This window comes from Mytilus trossulus, chromosome 12, assembly GCF_036588685.1.
Source record: "Mytilus trossulus isolate FHL-02 chromosome 12, PNRI_Mtr1.1.1.hap1, whole genome shotgun sequence".
Taxonomy (NCBI): domain Eukaryota; kingdom Metazoa; phylum Mollusca; class Bivalvia; order Mytilida; family Mytilidae; genus Mytilus; species Mytilus trossulus.
In genome coordinates this window covers 56,271,313-56,288,221 of record NC_086384.1, presented here as the reverse complement: position 1 = coordinate 56,288,221, position 16,909 = coordinate 56,271,313, and the positions used below count along the sequence as shown (strand labels likewise).

Sequence of the window (16,909 nt, the reverse complement as noted above, 5' to 3'; positions counted from 1 at the left end):
GCGATGGGTATGACCCCTATATAATGTTCAATCACTGATGAGACAGAGTTATTTGATGGGTATGAACCCTATATAACGGTCATACACTGATGAGACAGATTTTGTCGATGGGTATGAACCCTATAAAACGTTCATACACTAATGATACAAAGTTTTTCGATAGGTATGGACCCTATATAACGTTTATACACTTATAAGACAGAGTTTTTCGATGGGTATGAACCCTATATAACGTTCATACACTGATATGACAGATTTTGTCGATGGATATGGACCCTATAAAACGTTCATACACTAATGATACAAAGTTTTTCGATGGGTATGGACCCTGCATAACGTTTGTACACTAATTAGACAGATTTTGTCGATAGGTATGGACCCTATATAACGTTCATACACTGATGAGACAGAGTTATTCGATGGGTATTGACCCTATATAACGTGAACACACTAATGAGACAGAGTTTTTCGATGGGTATGAACCCTATATAACGTTCATACACTAATGAAACAGAGTTATTCGATGGGTATGAACCCTATATAACGTGCACACACTATAGAGAAAGAGTTTTTCGATGGGTATGAACCCTATATAACGTGCACACACTAATGAGAAAGAGTTTTTCGATGGGTATGAACCCTATATAAAGTTCATACACTAATAATACAAAGTTTTGCGATGGGTATGACCCCTATATAATGTTCAATCACTGATGAGACAGAGTTTTTCGATGGGTATGAACCATATTTAATGTTAATACACTGATATGACAGATTTTGTCGATGGAAATGGACCCGGCTATAAAACGTTCATACACTAATGATAGAAAGTTTTTCGATGGGTATGGACCCTATATAACGTTTATACACTAATAAGACACGAGTTTTTCGATGGGTATGAACCCTATACTAGTATAACGTTCATACACTGATGAGACAGAGTTTTTCGATGGGTATGAACCCTATAAAACGTTCATACACTAATGATACAAAGTGTTTCGATGGGTATGGACCCTATATCATGTTCATACACTGACGAGACAGAGTTATTCGATGGGTATGAACCCTATATAACGTGCACACACTATTGATACAGAGTTTTTCGATGGGTATGAACCCTATATAACGTTCATAAACTGATTAGACAGAGTTATTCGATGGGTATGAACCTATATAACGTTCATACATTGATGAGACAGAGTTATTCGATGGGTATGAACCCTATATAACGTTCATACATTAATGAGACAGAGTTATTCGATTGGTATGAACCTATATAACGTTCATACATTGATGAGACAGAGTTATTCGATGGGTATGACGCCTATATAACGTTGATACACTAAAGAGACAGAGTTTTTCGATGGGTATGAACCCTATATAACGTTCATGCATTAATGAGACAGAGTTATTCGATGGGTATGGACCCTATATAACGTTTATACACTAATGAGACAGAATTTAATCGATGAGTATGGACCCTATATAACGTTCATTCACTTTTCGATGGTTATGGACCCTATAAAACGTTCATTCACCAATAAGACAAAGTTATCCGATGGGTATATACCCTATACAATGTTCATACACCAATGAAACATAATGAGCCGGTTGATATATACCTTAAACAACTGTCATACATCAATGAGACAGAGTAATTCGATGGATATTTACCCTATTTATGTTTATTCACCAATGAGACAAAGCTAGTCCATGGGTTTAAATCCTATACAACGGTAAAACACCAATGAGACAGTTATTCGATGGGTCTAAAACTTCTACATTGTTCGTACACCAATGAGACAACGTTAGTCGATTTGTATATAGCATACACCAATGAAACATAATTATTTGGTGGATATATACCTTATACAACATGCATACACCAATTAAACAGAGTTATTCAATGGGTTGTCTTATTGTAAAAACGATTGTTTATTGTTGAAGGTCAGATTACCCATTATTGCTTAAATACATGATCATTATTGGAGAGTTGTCTTATTGTAACGATTGTTTATTGTTGAAGGTCAGATTACCCATAATTTCTTAAATCCATGATCACTATTGGAGAGTTGTCTTATTGTAACGATTGTTTATTGTTGAAGGTCAGATTACCCATAATTGCTTAAATCCATGATCACTATTGGAGAGTTGTCTTATTGAAACGATTGTTTATTGTTGAAGGTCAGATTACCCATAATTGCTTAAATCCATGATCACTATTGGAGAGTTGTCTTATTGTAACGATTGTTTATTGTTGAAGGTCAGATTACCCATAATTGCGTAAATCAATGATAACTGTTTGAGAGTTGTCTTATTGTAACGATTTGTTTATTGTTAAAGGTCAAATTACCCTTAACGATAAAATTCATGATCTCTGTTGGATAGCTTTCTTATTGTAACGATTGTTTATTGTTGAAGGTCAGATTACCAATAGTTGCTTAAATTCATGATCACTGTTGGATGGTTGTCTTATTGTAACAATTGTTTATTGTTGAAGGTCAGATTACCCATAATTGCTTAAATGCATGATTTGTTGGAGAGTTGTATCTTTGTAACCATTGTTCATTTTTGAAGGTCAGATTATCAATACTTGCTTAAATCCACGATCTCGGTTTGATCAAGGTCATTTACAACAAACAATAGTTCCACACACCAGATCTGAAAGTTGATAACATCTGAGAAACTGAATTGCTGGCTAGTATGAAAATTAATCATTGACCAATAAAACCATAAAAAAAGAGGTCAATGTCAGGTAAACCATAATGTACAGCCTGCCTGTAATGGAATAATCATTCCATACATCCATACATCAAATACTGTTGACTTGCTGCTTACAACGTCCCAGAAAAAAAAATGTGGTCAAGTTCATGTAGCTATCAGACTGATTTGTAATCATTTAATACACCAACTTAATATGATACACAGACAAAAAGTGTGCAAACCTATAGTCCCCTTTGACTGTCTAACTAAGAGCCTAATAACTTGCATATAATTCTGGGTTCAAAGTAGTAATAATATTTTTTGGTACAAACTTTATTTCATTCAATGTCATTTCAAACAACATGAGTCACAAACATTACAAATAATAAAACATTCAGTTAATGTTCTTATTGCATCTATGATAAAAAGCAAAGAAAGTTTTTTTTTCCATTGAACTGAGAGTAGGTAGGGACTTTCAAAATATCCCTACAATTAAGAACAATATTTTAGATAATTCTACATAATGATAAAAGATGCATACTGAACTAGTGAAAATGCGAGCTACTGCTCACTGATGATATCCCCGCCACAAGTGGATAATATTAATAGTGTTAAAATATGCAAGTGTTCGGTAAACAGGGAGTTGTCGAGTGATGAATCTGAAAACGCATCACACGGTATAGCTGACTTAGATAAACACTGAAATCAAATTTCAGAAATCCTTGTATTGTAGTTCCTGAGAAAAATGTGACGAAAATTTTCAACTTGGCTATCATGTGTCAAATCATACAAGTGTTAGGTAAACAGGAAATTGTCAAGTGATCAATCTGAAAACGCATCACACGGTATAGCTGACTTATATAAACCCTGAAATTAAATTTCAGAAATCCTTGTATTGTAGTTCCTGAGAAAAATGCGACGAAAAATATTCAAGGGACAGAAGGACGGACGGACTGACAGACAGAGGTAAAACAGTATACCCCCCTTTTTTTTAAAAGGAAAGCGGGGGTATAATTAAGACCCATGACCCAAGTTCAATAATTTAACTTCCCTCCCTGATACATTTTAATGGAATAACCCTCACAGAGAATATACAGCTAAAAAAAAAACAAAAAAACATTTCATACCTGTGATATTGTTACGAAGACATACATTGAAATGTTTTACTTAAATATATGTAATTAATGTAAACACATGAATATTAAGTAAGTCAAGAGTATGGATAGTCATAGGAATGCACATAATAAGCGATACATTATTTTTTTTCTTTAATAAAAATGATATATAGTCAACATTATCATTAACACAATTTATGATGGAGTATGTGCTGTATAGATGTCTTATTTAGAATTTGAAATTTGTATGAAATGTTCTCAGACTTCAAAATAAATAATTATCACAAATGACAAAATCTTTTGAATCCCACAGAATAAAAAAATTAGATTTGTTTTAGACTAATTAAAAAATTGGCAAACATGAATGTGTCCATTAAGTACAAGGATGCCCCACTCACACTATTATTTTATGTTCAGTGGACAGTGAAATGGGATCAAAAATCTAATTTGGCATTAAAGTTAGAAAGATAATATCATAGGGAATATGTGTTCTAAGTTGATTTCACTTCAACTTCATAAAAAAATACCTTGACCAAAAACTTTCACCTGGAGAGGGACAGACGGACAAAGGGGCGGACGAATGGACACATAGACCAGAAAACATAATGCCCCTCTACTATTGTAGTTGGGGCATAAACAATATCTAAAGTGGTTAGATATTTGTTATTAAAGCTTCCTCTTATGAATAAATTTTACAAGATATATTTGTTTGTATAGCAGAGATAACAATGACTGCCAAAATTTAATGGTCATATACAAAAGAAATATTAAGTGCATTTCAAATATTAAATTCTTGCATATCTGTATCTTTCCTCTATCAATTTTCTTCTTAAATGACCTGAAAATAAAATCATTGTTTCATGGCTATTATAACATTTTTAATAAATAAAATGCAAAACAACCTGTTAGTGCTAAAATTGAGTTTTTCAATTTGAATTATCAATCTATTTTAAGGTCAGTGCTAAAATTGAGTTTTCAATTTGAATTATCAATCTAATTTAAGGTCAAGGAACAGTAAATGGACTATTACACCACTGTCCCAGATTAGGGGAGGGTTTGAATTCTGCTAACATGTTTAACCCCTCCACATTCTCTTTGTAGTTGCCTGTCCCAAGTCAGGTGCCTGTAATTCAGTGGTTGTCATTTGTTTATGTGTTACATACCGGTATTTGTTTTTTTGTTCCGTGACCTTATTTATATTTGTTTTGCAACATCAAAACTGAAATTTATGTATCAACGTCATATAGTTTTAAAAAAAAAATCTATGGAGAAGAATTAGAGATTTGATGAATTTTAAGACAGATTTTGGATGATTTTTGCCGATTTTAAGGGCTTTCTATACAAATGTTCACTCATATTGAAAGATTTCAATCAGTAAATATTTCAAATGATAAATGAGATAAATGCATAACTTTTTCGGTTTCCACTAGAGCCAGAGTTCTATATATGCAAAATTTGACTGAAATCTGTGACATAGCCCATTTAATGTAACTTGACTTTAATAAAGATTTTTTCACATCTCCCCTCTGACTATAGAATCCATCTGCAATAGAAAGTTAAATTTGCAAAAACTTATCTATGAAGAGTATACAAAAATAATGTTACCTATACAGATAGTAAAATGTAAAATTGAAAATGGGGATTTTTTTAAAGTAACAACAACCTGACCAAAGAGCAGAAAGCAGCCAAAGGCCACCAATGGATCTTCAATACAACAAGAAAATCCCACAACCTGAAGCGTGCTCTTAATAGCTGTTTCTTAAACAAAAATATTTACTAGTTCAGTGATAATGGACGTCATACTTAACTTAACATTTGTTTTCGTTCCAATAATGAAATGTCATGTCATATCCAGAATAAACAGGTAGGCATTTCAATGTGTGGTTTATCATTAACATCTACATCATTAGGTCTCTGGTGGAGAATTGTCTCATTGGCAAACTTAACACCACATCTTTTCTTTTTGATACGTTTGTCTGTACCATACACATAGCACAAGGGTAAAACCTGGATTGGAGTAATATAGATTCTATCACAGGGTTTTTTGTGTTTTAATATCAACTTGAAATAGATTTTTTTTTATATAAAAACATAAAGGGCTGCTCTAGAAAATACTATGTCCCGTCCCCCAAGAAAACATATAAAGGCTGTTCCAGAAAATATTATGCCCCCTCCAGGGAAGGTTATTAAAAAAAATTATGTATTTAAGAAAAAAAATATGTGGGTGGTTGTATTATGCATTATACTTTCATATCAAAATAAAACTTTAATATGTATGATATCATTGTATTACAATTTCAGGATATATGTGATAATTAAAATGTTATGCTTCAACAAAATTAAAAACAAAGGTCAAATGTTAAAAATAGTGTTGTCTCGTACAAGACTTAGAATATATTTGTCAAAGTAGGAATTTAAAAATCTGTAAAATTTCAAAAATATTTTTTGATTGCTGTAGTTTTTAATTTATTTTGTGAAGAAGAATATTGTCAAGGTTAGAAACTTGCTTTTAAGAGGGATAACAGATATTATATGTGATGCACCAAAAACCCACCGGATGACAAGCTTGATTGTTTGTTGCTTTACGCCGTATTAGCACAGAAAGGCTATATCGCGGTGACCAGATGACAAGATATTTTTTACTTTGTTTGATATTTAGTTTCATGGTGTCCTTATACTTATGAAATGAACAAAGAAACTAAAAAAATGTGTAAGGGTTCCGCGGAACCCAGTGTCTCGCCTACTTTTGCTGTAACTCCCAGGTTCAACAAAAATGAGGAAAAAAAATATTCCTCTTGATACTATCTTTTGATTGTAAGAAGCTATTGTCCAAGTTTGGTAAAAATTTCAGGATAGTTTATTAATCGAATTAATGTTTTAAAAACTGTAACTGCAGACTGTATGTAATGTTAACTGGAAGAAAAACTAAGTCCATTTATAGGTAAAATACAGATACACTGGTACAAACCCAGGATAGTTAAAGAAAGTTATTAAAATTTCAAAAAATTTAACCACAGAGTGAATGTAATGTTTCCCCGCAGAAAAACTAAGTCCATTTATAGGTAAAACACAGAATAAATGGAATTTTATTTTTGCAAATCATTTATAAATAAAATACAGAAAAAATAGAATTTTAATTTTACTAAATTTCTTTATGGATACTATCTTATGATCATAAACAAGCTTCTCTGCAAGTTTTGTAGAAATCCAGTATAGTTTAAGAAAGTTATTAAATTTTCAAAAACTTTAACCACAGAGTGAATTTTTGTGGACGCCGCCGCCGACGCTTGAAAGTAGGATCGCTTAGTCTTGCATTTTGGACTAAAGTCGAAGGCTCGACAAAAATGTGAGGTGGTCAGGTGTAGGACCTGTCTTGCATAAGTTAGTGATTCACATAAACACATACCTAATTCTGTCCAAAACAAAGAGAAACATTTAATACAGTTTCAAGTTTCATAAATTTTGACACCAGAAACTAGACCATTTTTCATATTTAAATTTTCATTACATCTATACAGGTGTCATATGTGGAGCAGGATCTGCCTACCCTTCTAGATCACCTCTTTTTTTTATTAGGGTCAGCTTTAGTGTTACATGTTTTATGCAATATTGGTTGTCTGTTGGTCTTTTAAATTTTTCATTGGTACCTTTCGCTTCTCTTCTATTATAGCTTTTATTATAATATAAAGGGGGCTCACAGGTCTGAATCAATTATTTTTTTAAATATAGGATTTCGCTATTCTTTTCTATAAATAAACTCTATCCTAATCTTAAAAGAAAATTTAAATAAAAATATGTGGTCCCCGTTTATTTAAGCTCATAATCTGCATTTGAAAGAAGCATGTATTTCTGTTAAGGTACTTTTTTTCTGTTGAACTACCCGGTAATAGGAGAAAAAAAGGTAAAATCAAAAGAAAAAAAGAAAGAAATAACAGAAATCGCTTAAATTTTTCAATAGTTTAGTATAAGTACAGTTAATTTGAAAACAATAATAAAAAATAAAGGTCACCGATGAGTTAAAAGTTATTTCAGTTTTGTTTTTTTAAATGACATTTTTTCACCAAGGGGAGATAATTTGGAGCATTTTCAATGATATAAACATTTTAAAAGTCATCTGGGGCCAAAACAAATTGGTTTTTTTGGGTTGATTTTTGTACAATATCATCAAGTAACACTAAAAGTGTAATAAATAAAATTTGAAATGAAAAAAAAAAATTTCAATGTTTGCTGATGTATTTGTACCCTCGAGCCTCCTTAAAAGGAAAATGCAATTAAAAAACCCAAAACAAATGGTTAAAAAAAATCAATCTTTAAGTGAAATGTCTCCTAAATATTACTAAAATTTTCAAAATTTCTCTACCATTTTTAAGACAATAAACATAACCTGAATTTGCCCTTCTGTTCAATTTTTAACCATGCATGGCAACTATGATGGTTGGCATGCCAGGTCCTTGGACAAGATATCCGAATGATGATTGTATACCAGTTTGGTTATATTTGGCTCAGTAGTTTCAGATTAGATTTTTGTAAAAGTAACCAGACAATTACGACAGACTTCAAGTGATGAGAAAAGCTCACTTGACCCTTTGGGTCAGATGAGCTTAACTGAAATGATTCATCTATCAGCCAACACATATAGACAATGAAAACATTTGTATGAATTTAACACTTATTATAGATATTACCATATGGAGAAAATCCAAGCAACACTGACAGTCTTTAATGCATGTTTTGCTTGTCTAAATTACTATAACCATTCACCTAAAAATAACAAAGAAACAATAACATGATAGCAAATTAATTAAAGTTGATAAATAAAGAGAAAAATAAAAAGTAATAAATGTGGATTTCTTGAATTAAATAAGTCAGTTTCCAATGGGAAACTCTATGCAAGAATGTAAGCCAAAGGGGAGATTTCTTGTTACATTGTTAATATTTCTTGGTTAAGTGCTCACAAGTTAAATCAATTAAAATGTGTATGTGTCTGTCTCAAATCTGGAACCAGGAGACTAATATTCAGTGGTTTGTTTCCATTAAAATTGTTTTTCTATTCATTCTATCATTAACTTAGTCATTACTTTTTCTAATTTAGTCTTTTACTACTCATGGTTGAAGGCATTACTTATTGTCCCTTCTACCCAAATCAATTGTGACTAGTTGTCACATTGGTAATCATGCCACATCTCTATCTTTTCAAACCTCTTTAGAAGTTCCTGTACATGTATAAAGTCTGTATCATATGAAAAAAAAAACAAATATGAGTACAAATGTATATGTTGATCATATGTTGTTTTCGGAGCCCAGAAATTTAGAAATGATCCGGCAGGTAAACTTATTGATCCTTTAAATAAACTCATTTAAACAATTACCAAATCAAAACTGTAATTAGGTCTTTGAATTTTGTTTTTATTGGAAATAATATTGATTTGTTATTATTTAATGAAAATCGAACTATAGTTATATACCTAATAATAAATACAGATTTATGGATCTTACAATCTGTCAATACCTGTATCTTGGCATTGCACAAGTTTTTGTTTTTCTCTTATTATGACACCTGTTCACTAAATCCATTAGATGATGCATGTGTATTGATTGACAAATCAGTCTAAGATGCATGATTCTTTTTATAAGTTGTTATTGGCTTTGAACTAACTAGCTGTCAGTAACTGTAAACATTTGTTTTTCACTCATTTTTTTGTACATTAATTAGGCAGGTTTTTTTCTATTTTTTTGTTGGGATGTACAAGTACCCATCCATGTCAACTTTCTGTTTTTTGATAGATGTATTTTTATTTGTATCCATGAGCTGAGTTAATTTTTTTTCAACTGTGTTATTATGTTGTATTGTTAAACCACTTTTCCAGGTTAGGGGAAGGGTTAGTGCCTTCAAACTAGTTTAACCCTTCACAATCAAATGTGCCTGTCACATGTCAGGAACCTGTAGTGGATTTTTGCTGCTGTGACTGTGTTACATATATTTCTTTACATAAATTAAGCCATTATTTTTCTCGTTTGAATTGTTTTACATTTTTTGTTTTGAGGATTTGTATAGCTGCCTATGTGGTGTTCGTTTTGTTCTTTGTTGAAGGCTTACGGTGACATATAGTTGTTAATTCTGTGTCATTTTAAGCCCGACAAAGTTTTAAAAGTTCTGCTTAATATCTTTATTTCAAATTATTTAAATAATTTCTGTACAGTTGTAAGACATAAAAGTGTCCTGTGAAAAAGTGTCCATGTGGACATTTTTTCATAGATTTTTGGTATTTAATAATGTCCATTGCCATGAAATATTGTCCCTCAAGTGGACAGATTTTAACTGCAAAAGTTATGAAATAGTAAGTTGTCATAGAAGTGGCTATTAAATCGTGACCTCCAAGGGAAGTAATACAAAGGTCATTAACAAGTTTTATTACACTTGAATATTAATAAAAATCTAAAGGATTGATTGACATTGATTAATATACAAATGTTAACAAAAAAATAAGGATGGAAGTGAATAGAGAGAACTTAAAGTTTTAAGAAATACCAAGCTAACGATAATGACAATGAAAGAAGAACAAAAAGGAAGAAGAGTGTAAAGTATAACATCAAATGTGAAGAACTTTACTATATTTATTATGAGAAGAAGGCAATAGAAATTATAGAATTTTGGTATTAAACACTGTCCATTGCCATGGAATGCTGTCCCCTAAGTATACAGCATTTTTCAGCAACAAAGATAATTGTGAGTGCCAATGAGACAACTCTCTGTCAAGGTTACAATGTATTAAAGTTCGCAATTATTGGTTAAAAAACGACTAGTAATAACAAGGCAATGGACATCATTTAATATTTTGATCATACCAAAAAAATGTCCTGATGGACATAATGTCCTGAAAATAGTGTCCACCTGTACAAAATTATAGTATTAAATAATGTCCATGTTCATAGCATTTTTCATTCATGAGGACATATTTTCATAGGAAATTTTGTCCAGGACACATTTAAATAAGTAAATTTTGTCCATGAAATATACTATGAAATAAAGTCCTGTGGATATCATTTCATGGGAGACAATATTAAATCCTACACAGTATGTGGTTTACCATAAAACATCGTCTCATATGTGAATTGTTGGTGTTCTATTGTTATTCTTTGTCAAATTGTCTGTGAATTGGTCATACAGTGTCATACAGTATTGCTGCCAGATGGGACAGTATCTTGCTCTTTACTTCATCAAAAACTTTAAGGGCATCTGTACCTAAAAAATAAACATTTTCATGTATGTGAATAGTTATCTAACTTTCAATAGTTTAGAGGGATTTTTTACCCAAATCATTACAATATTATCTTTGAAAAAAGCAATATTAGTACACAATGTACTACTGGAGTTTATTCAAGAAATAAATAAGAAACAGTCAGAAACAATCTGTCAACACCTTAAGGTGTTTATACATATATCTCAACTTGTTCGATGTGCTCCTGTATACTAGTACATGTACATGTAATGTAACAATACATTTGATTTTAATGAAAGAAATTTTAATCTCTGAATTACTGAAAATTGTTACACCAAAGTTCTTGATATCACAAACAAGTCAAAACATTTACAAAATGTTATCATTGAACAAGGACATCATTCGTAATTAAAGATCAACATGTAGACATCTTATACTTTCAGGTATTTCACATCCAATATTTTATGGCAATATTCTGTACCAATCAATGAACTTGAACAAGGAGGATCTGAATTAAGGTCATTTCCTGAAAATTTGGAAGCAAGCTGGAGTCCAGATGTAGGTTTTGTATCCTGTTTAGTTATTTATGATGACCTGAACACCTTTCTTTAATTTCCTTTTACCTCTTTCATATGTAACATGGGCATAATGTCTGCCTCTTTTCCTAACCAAAGGCATTTTATTTAAAAATTAAAAAAACAGACATGAATTCATCATACTTTACAGACAGGACTTCCTCAGTAGGGAAAAAAGCTATTGAAAATGACATGTTGCAATATTTTTTTTTGCAGTTCTGGGTCTAGATAATTTAAGTTTAGCGCATCGTGAATTAATTAGCCCACAGTGTCACAGTCACATCGAACATTTATAAAGATAAAACATGGTCCATTGAATTGGAAAAGTGCAAATTAAAAGCTGATGCTTATAAAACACTACTTAAATGACAGATTATAATGAATATATAATACATACTTGTAATTAATGAACAAGAGGCTCTTAATAGCCTGAATTGCTCAACTGTATTTTTTGCTTAAATTTTCATTATTGATTATTTTTGCTTTTCAAATAAATAATGCATTTACCCCTTTAGTTTCCTTTAAGCCATAGGGCTGTTTTTCATAAACTCATTCAGTCTAAGTTTGGCTGATATTAATTCGGCAGTTTCAAAGGAGAAGATTTTTTAATATTTAAGAAAACATGATGAACAAATTGTAAATAATGCATTTAAAAGGTAATAACTCCTTAAGGGGTAAATTGAACATTTAGGTCAGAAGACTTATTTGCAGATCTTACTTTACTTAACAATTTTGCTGTTTACTGTTTATCTTTGTCTATAATAATATTCAAGATAATGATTGAAACCTGCAAATTTTCCTTAAAATGAACAATTCAGGGGCAATAGCCTAAATTTCTGTTACCCTGATGATAATTTCAGGGCAGGTAGACCTTGACCTAACTCCTTCTTATTTGCTCTAAATGCTTTAGTTTTTGAAATAAATAATTATTCTGATTTGCTCTAAATGCTTTAGTTTTTGAAATAACTAATTATTTAGCCAAAAACTGCATTCTACCCTATATTCTTTTTTTAGCCAAGGTGGTCATGTTTTTCGGGAAAACAGAAAATAAAACATAAACTTTATTGGAGATACCCTAATTATAATTCACCTCAAGTTTGGTTGAAATTTGGTATTAATATTGATTTTGTTATCAGTAAACTAAAAGTAAACTAACATTTTTGTTATATACATACACACATTCATGGATTTTACAATCTGTTAATTGATACCCGTATCTTGGCATTGCACAAGGTCATGTTTTTTTCTGACTGTTTATGACGTCTTTACACTAAATCCATTTGATGTTGATGTTTTAGATGCATGATTTTTTTTTATTATAGCGAACCAAATGAAAGTTTTCCAGAGTCGTCTGCTCTTTACCAAGGTATTTAAACTTTTGCAAGTTTACCTGTCCCATTGAATCAATACAATATATATTGTTCTCTGTGTAGTTTATTCACTTGGACATTTAAATTTCTTCTAGGAGAAATCTATCACTCATTGATTAATTTGCCTGACTAAAAAAATATCTTCTTTGTTGATTGAAATACATGTATAAACTCACCTAAACTGCATGTGATACAATATTTATTCAGTATCAATAATATATTTTCCATCTGTTCAATATAACTTTATAATATAATATAAATTAAGCACTGATTTAATTATAAAAAGTTTATTTCTGATTTTTTTTAAGTACTGCATGCTATTATGTTTCAAAGAATCTGCATGTTTTTCATGGTTCTTCAGTTATAAAGAATACATTTATGAAGACCTTTATTTAAACATTATCATTTTAAGTTTTTATTTGTGAACAGACTATAAAAAATAACAAATTTTAATAGGTAAAATGTTGAAAATTGATCATCAGAAATCAACTTTTAATTTTTAAATCGGTGTTTATATCAGACAAATTGAAAATGTCTTATTGATTGAATAAATACAACATCACATGCAGTTTAATAATTACTTATTTGTACATGTATTTCCATCATTGACAGTTAAATTTTTTGTTCAGGTAAATTAATCAGTGAGTGATAGATTTCTCTTGCAAGAAATTTAAAGGTCCCATTGAATAAACTAAACAGAGAACAATACCTGTTGTATTTGTTTAATGGGACAATAGAACTTACAAAAGTTTAAATCGACAGGTAACTTGCAGGTGAATCTGTGGAAAACTATGATAGGCTTCGCAATAAGTGTTATTGGCTTTGAACTAGCTGTCAGTAACTGAGAGTACTCACAGATCTGTACTAATGGTCTTTTTGTTGTTTGGATGTATAAGTGCCCAGCCACTTTCACTCTGTTTTTTGTTAGATATACTTCTATTTGTATCCATCTGATGAGTTTTTAAAGCCTTTTTCAACTGATTTTTATAGTTCGTTTCAATGTTGTACTATTGCACCACTGTTCCATGTTAGAGAGGGTTGGGATCCGGCTAACATGTTTAACACTGTCACATTATGTATGTATGTGCCTTTCCCAAGTCAGGAGCCTGCAATTCAGTAGCTGTTGTTTGTTGCTGTGTTACATATTTGTTATATGTTCATTTATTTGTAAATTAATTAGGCCGTTAGTTTTCTCGTGTGAATTGTTTTACATTTTACATTTCTGGGCCTTTTATAGCTGACTATATACTAGCGTTTATTATCACTGAACTAGTATATATTTGTTTAGGGGCCAGCTGAAGGACGAATCCGGGTGTGGGGATTTCTCGCTACATTGAAGACCTGTTGGTTACCTTCTGCTGTTGTTTTTTTTATGGTCGGGTTGTTGTCTCTTTGACACATTCCCCATTTCCATTCTCAATTTTATGTAGTATTGGGTTTGCTCAATGTTGAAGGCAGAACAGTGACCAATAGTTGTTTATTTCTGTGTCATTTGATCTTTTGAGAAGAGCTGTCACATTGGAAATTATACCACATCTTCTATTTTATATTATGATGAACAAATTGTGCAAAATTGTCTTTAAAGGGAAATAACTCCTTAAAGTGGTCAATTGAAAATTTTGGTCTTTTAACTTTGCTGAACATATTTGCTGTTTACAGTCTTTATCTATATAAATAATAATCTAGAAAATAACCAAAAACAGCAATTTTTCCAAAATTTACTTTATAAATGTAGTGGCAGCAACACAAAAATGGGTTGTTCCATTCATCTGAAAATTTCAGGGTTGATGAATCTTATTTGCTCTTAATGCTTCAGTTTTTATAAGTATAAGACAAAAACTGCATTTTTACCTATGTTCTATTTAATTTTTAGCCATGGTGGCCATAGTTTTTTTTACGAAACACAAAATAAAACAATAAGGATCATTTTGAATAAGTTTGCCTGCAACTTGTTCAGTAGTTTCAGGGAAGAACATTTTTCAAAGCTCAAAAACATAATAAACAAATTGTTTAAAATTGCCTTTAAAGGCCAATAACTCCTTAAGGGATAAATTTGGTCATTTATACATAATTGACTTATTTGTAGATCTTACTTTGCTGAACATTTTTGCTGTGCACAATCGTTATCTATAATAATAGTCAAGAAAATAACCAACAATTGCAAATGTTCCCTAAAATCTAATACATTGTACTAATATATTGGCAGCAACCAAACAATCAGTTGACAGGTTTGTCTGAAAATTTCAGGGCTGATACATAGATGTAAAGCTAATCAAAAATTTTAGGCCATGACAGATTTGCTCTTAATGCCTTAGTTTTCAGATATAATCCAAAATCTACACATGTTTAACCCGCCACATTATTAATGTATTTGCCTGTCCCAAGTCAGGAGCCTGTAATTCAGTGGTTGTCGTTTGTTTATGTTTTATATATTTGTTTTTTCTTTCATTTTTAAACATAAATAAGGCCTTTTGTTTTCTCTTTTGAATTATTTTACATTGTCTTATCAGGACCTTTTATAGCTGACTATGTGGTATGGGCTTTGTTCATTGTTGAAGGCCATTCGGTGACCTATAGTTGTTAATTTCTGTGTCATTTTGGTCTTTTGTGGATAGTTGTCTCATTGGCAATCATACCACATCTTCTTATTATATTGTACAGTGATTTCCACTGAGAATAGGCGGAGACAATGTGACCTGATTGCCTGCGGACTAGTCCAAATAATTATAATGTCTTGAAAGGCTATTATAATTTTTTCTTTGACGCCTTACTTCACTACCCACGGACTATATATATAACACAGCTTGCAGACTTCCTCTAGTAATGGACTTCTGGTATCATATACTCAGGTGTGTAGCCTAAATTACCCTTATTAATAATACAATCTTAAAAGATATCATGAATATACATATGTACCAGTGGTGGATCCAGAGGTTGGAATCTCCCCCCCCCCCCCCTTTTTGATGATCAATGCATTTGAATGGGGGACGTATATTTGTACAATGCTTAAAATTGGTTAATTGATAACCCCAAACTTTCTTCAACAACATGCATGACAGCTGACAGATCCAATGCCATAAGTCATGTACAATAAAACAATATCATATCTCTCTACAATCGGAAGTTTAAGAGTACACCATTTGTAAAGGGTATCAGTAACGAGAATCAGTACCAATTTTCGAAGGGCAGCGAGCTCTCACATATGAGGGACTATTAGCCTATTGGTCCACAAAAAAAATTACACAGAACGCAAGAATTTGTATAGTTAGTAACTATACAAATCCTTGCACGTTGCTCGAGCTTTTTACCGATTTCACGAAACTATATCCCCACTATGCAGAGTTGCAGACTAAGCAATCTCGATCATCAAGGTGTTATTGTCGACTGAATTCTAATTTATAGTATAATTTATATAATTTATAACTGTATTCACTATTTATCTGTTTTTTTCCTGTCAATATACTGTCATTACTGGTCTTCGTGATAATGGCGACAGGCTTGCTCGGCTTCCCTTATAAAACTAAAGTGTTATTTGGCCTGTCTCGCTGAGCTCTATGGTTACCCGAGGGGTTGATACAAGCTATGCTTAGTGTAAGAGTGCCCTTACCTTCCTACAAGGTGTCAGTCCCAGCTAACCTCGTCTAGCCCCAGATATCAGGCGCATTGCCTTGCTCGTTCCGTGGTCAGAGAGAGATGTCATCGAGGAAGAGGCTGGAAGTACCCAATGGTTACGTCATGTCATGTGTCCCTTCGGATCCCTCTGTGATGTACCAGTACCCTTGTGACAGGTTGGGGAAACCCCCTAGGACTACGGGGCAATTACACTACACCCCCCTCCATCTTAAAAAGGAGGAACTACAGTTCCGACAAAAACGACTGTATAATCTTACTAAAACTCCCAAGGGGAAGACTGGCAACGTCTATTA

General features: G+C 31.9%; 1 long non-coding RNA gene across 2 annotated transcripts; it reads right to left on the bottom strand.

Annotated features, from left to right (window-relative positions):
• Nucleotides 1-4,389: 4,389 nt before the first annotated feature.
• LOC134693753 (uncharacterized) lies at nt 4,390-16,487 on the bottom strand. 2 transcript variants are annotated; one of them, XR_010102460.1, is made up of 4 exons: nt 16,417-16,487; nt 10,907-11,061; nt 8,504-8,579; nt 4,390-4,656 (listed from the first exon to the last, which is right to left on the bottom strand). It is a non-coding gene; the product is annotated as an uncharacterized LOC134693753 (long non-coding RNA). The 2 variants fall into 2 exon arrangements; XR_010102461.1 differs by lacking the exon at nt 16,417-16,487 and adding an exon at nt 11,662-11,737 and having other exon boundaries at nt 4,395-4,656.
• Between the last annotated feature and the right edge of the window lie 422 nt (nt 16,488-16,909).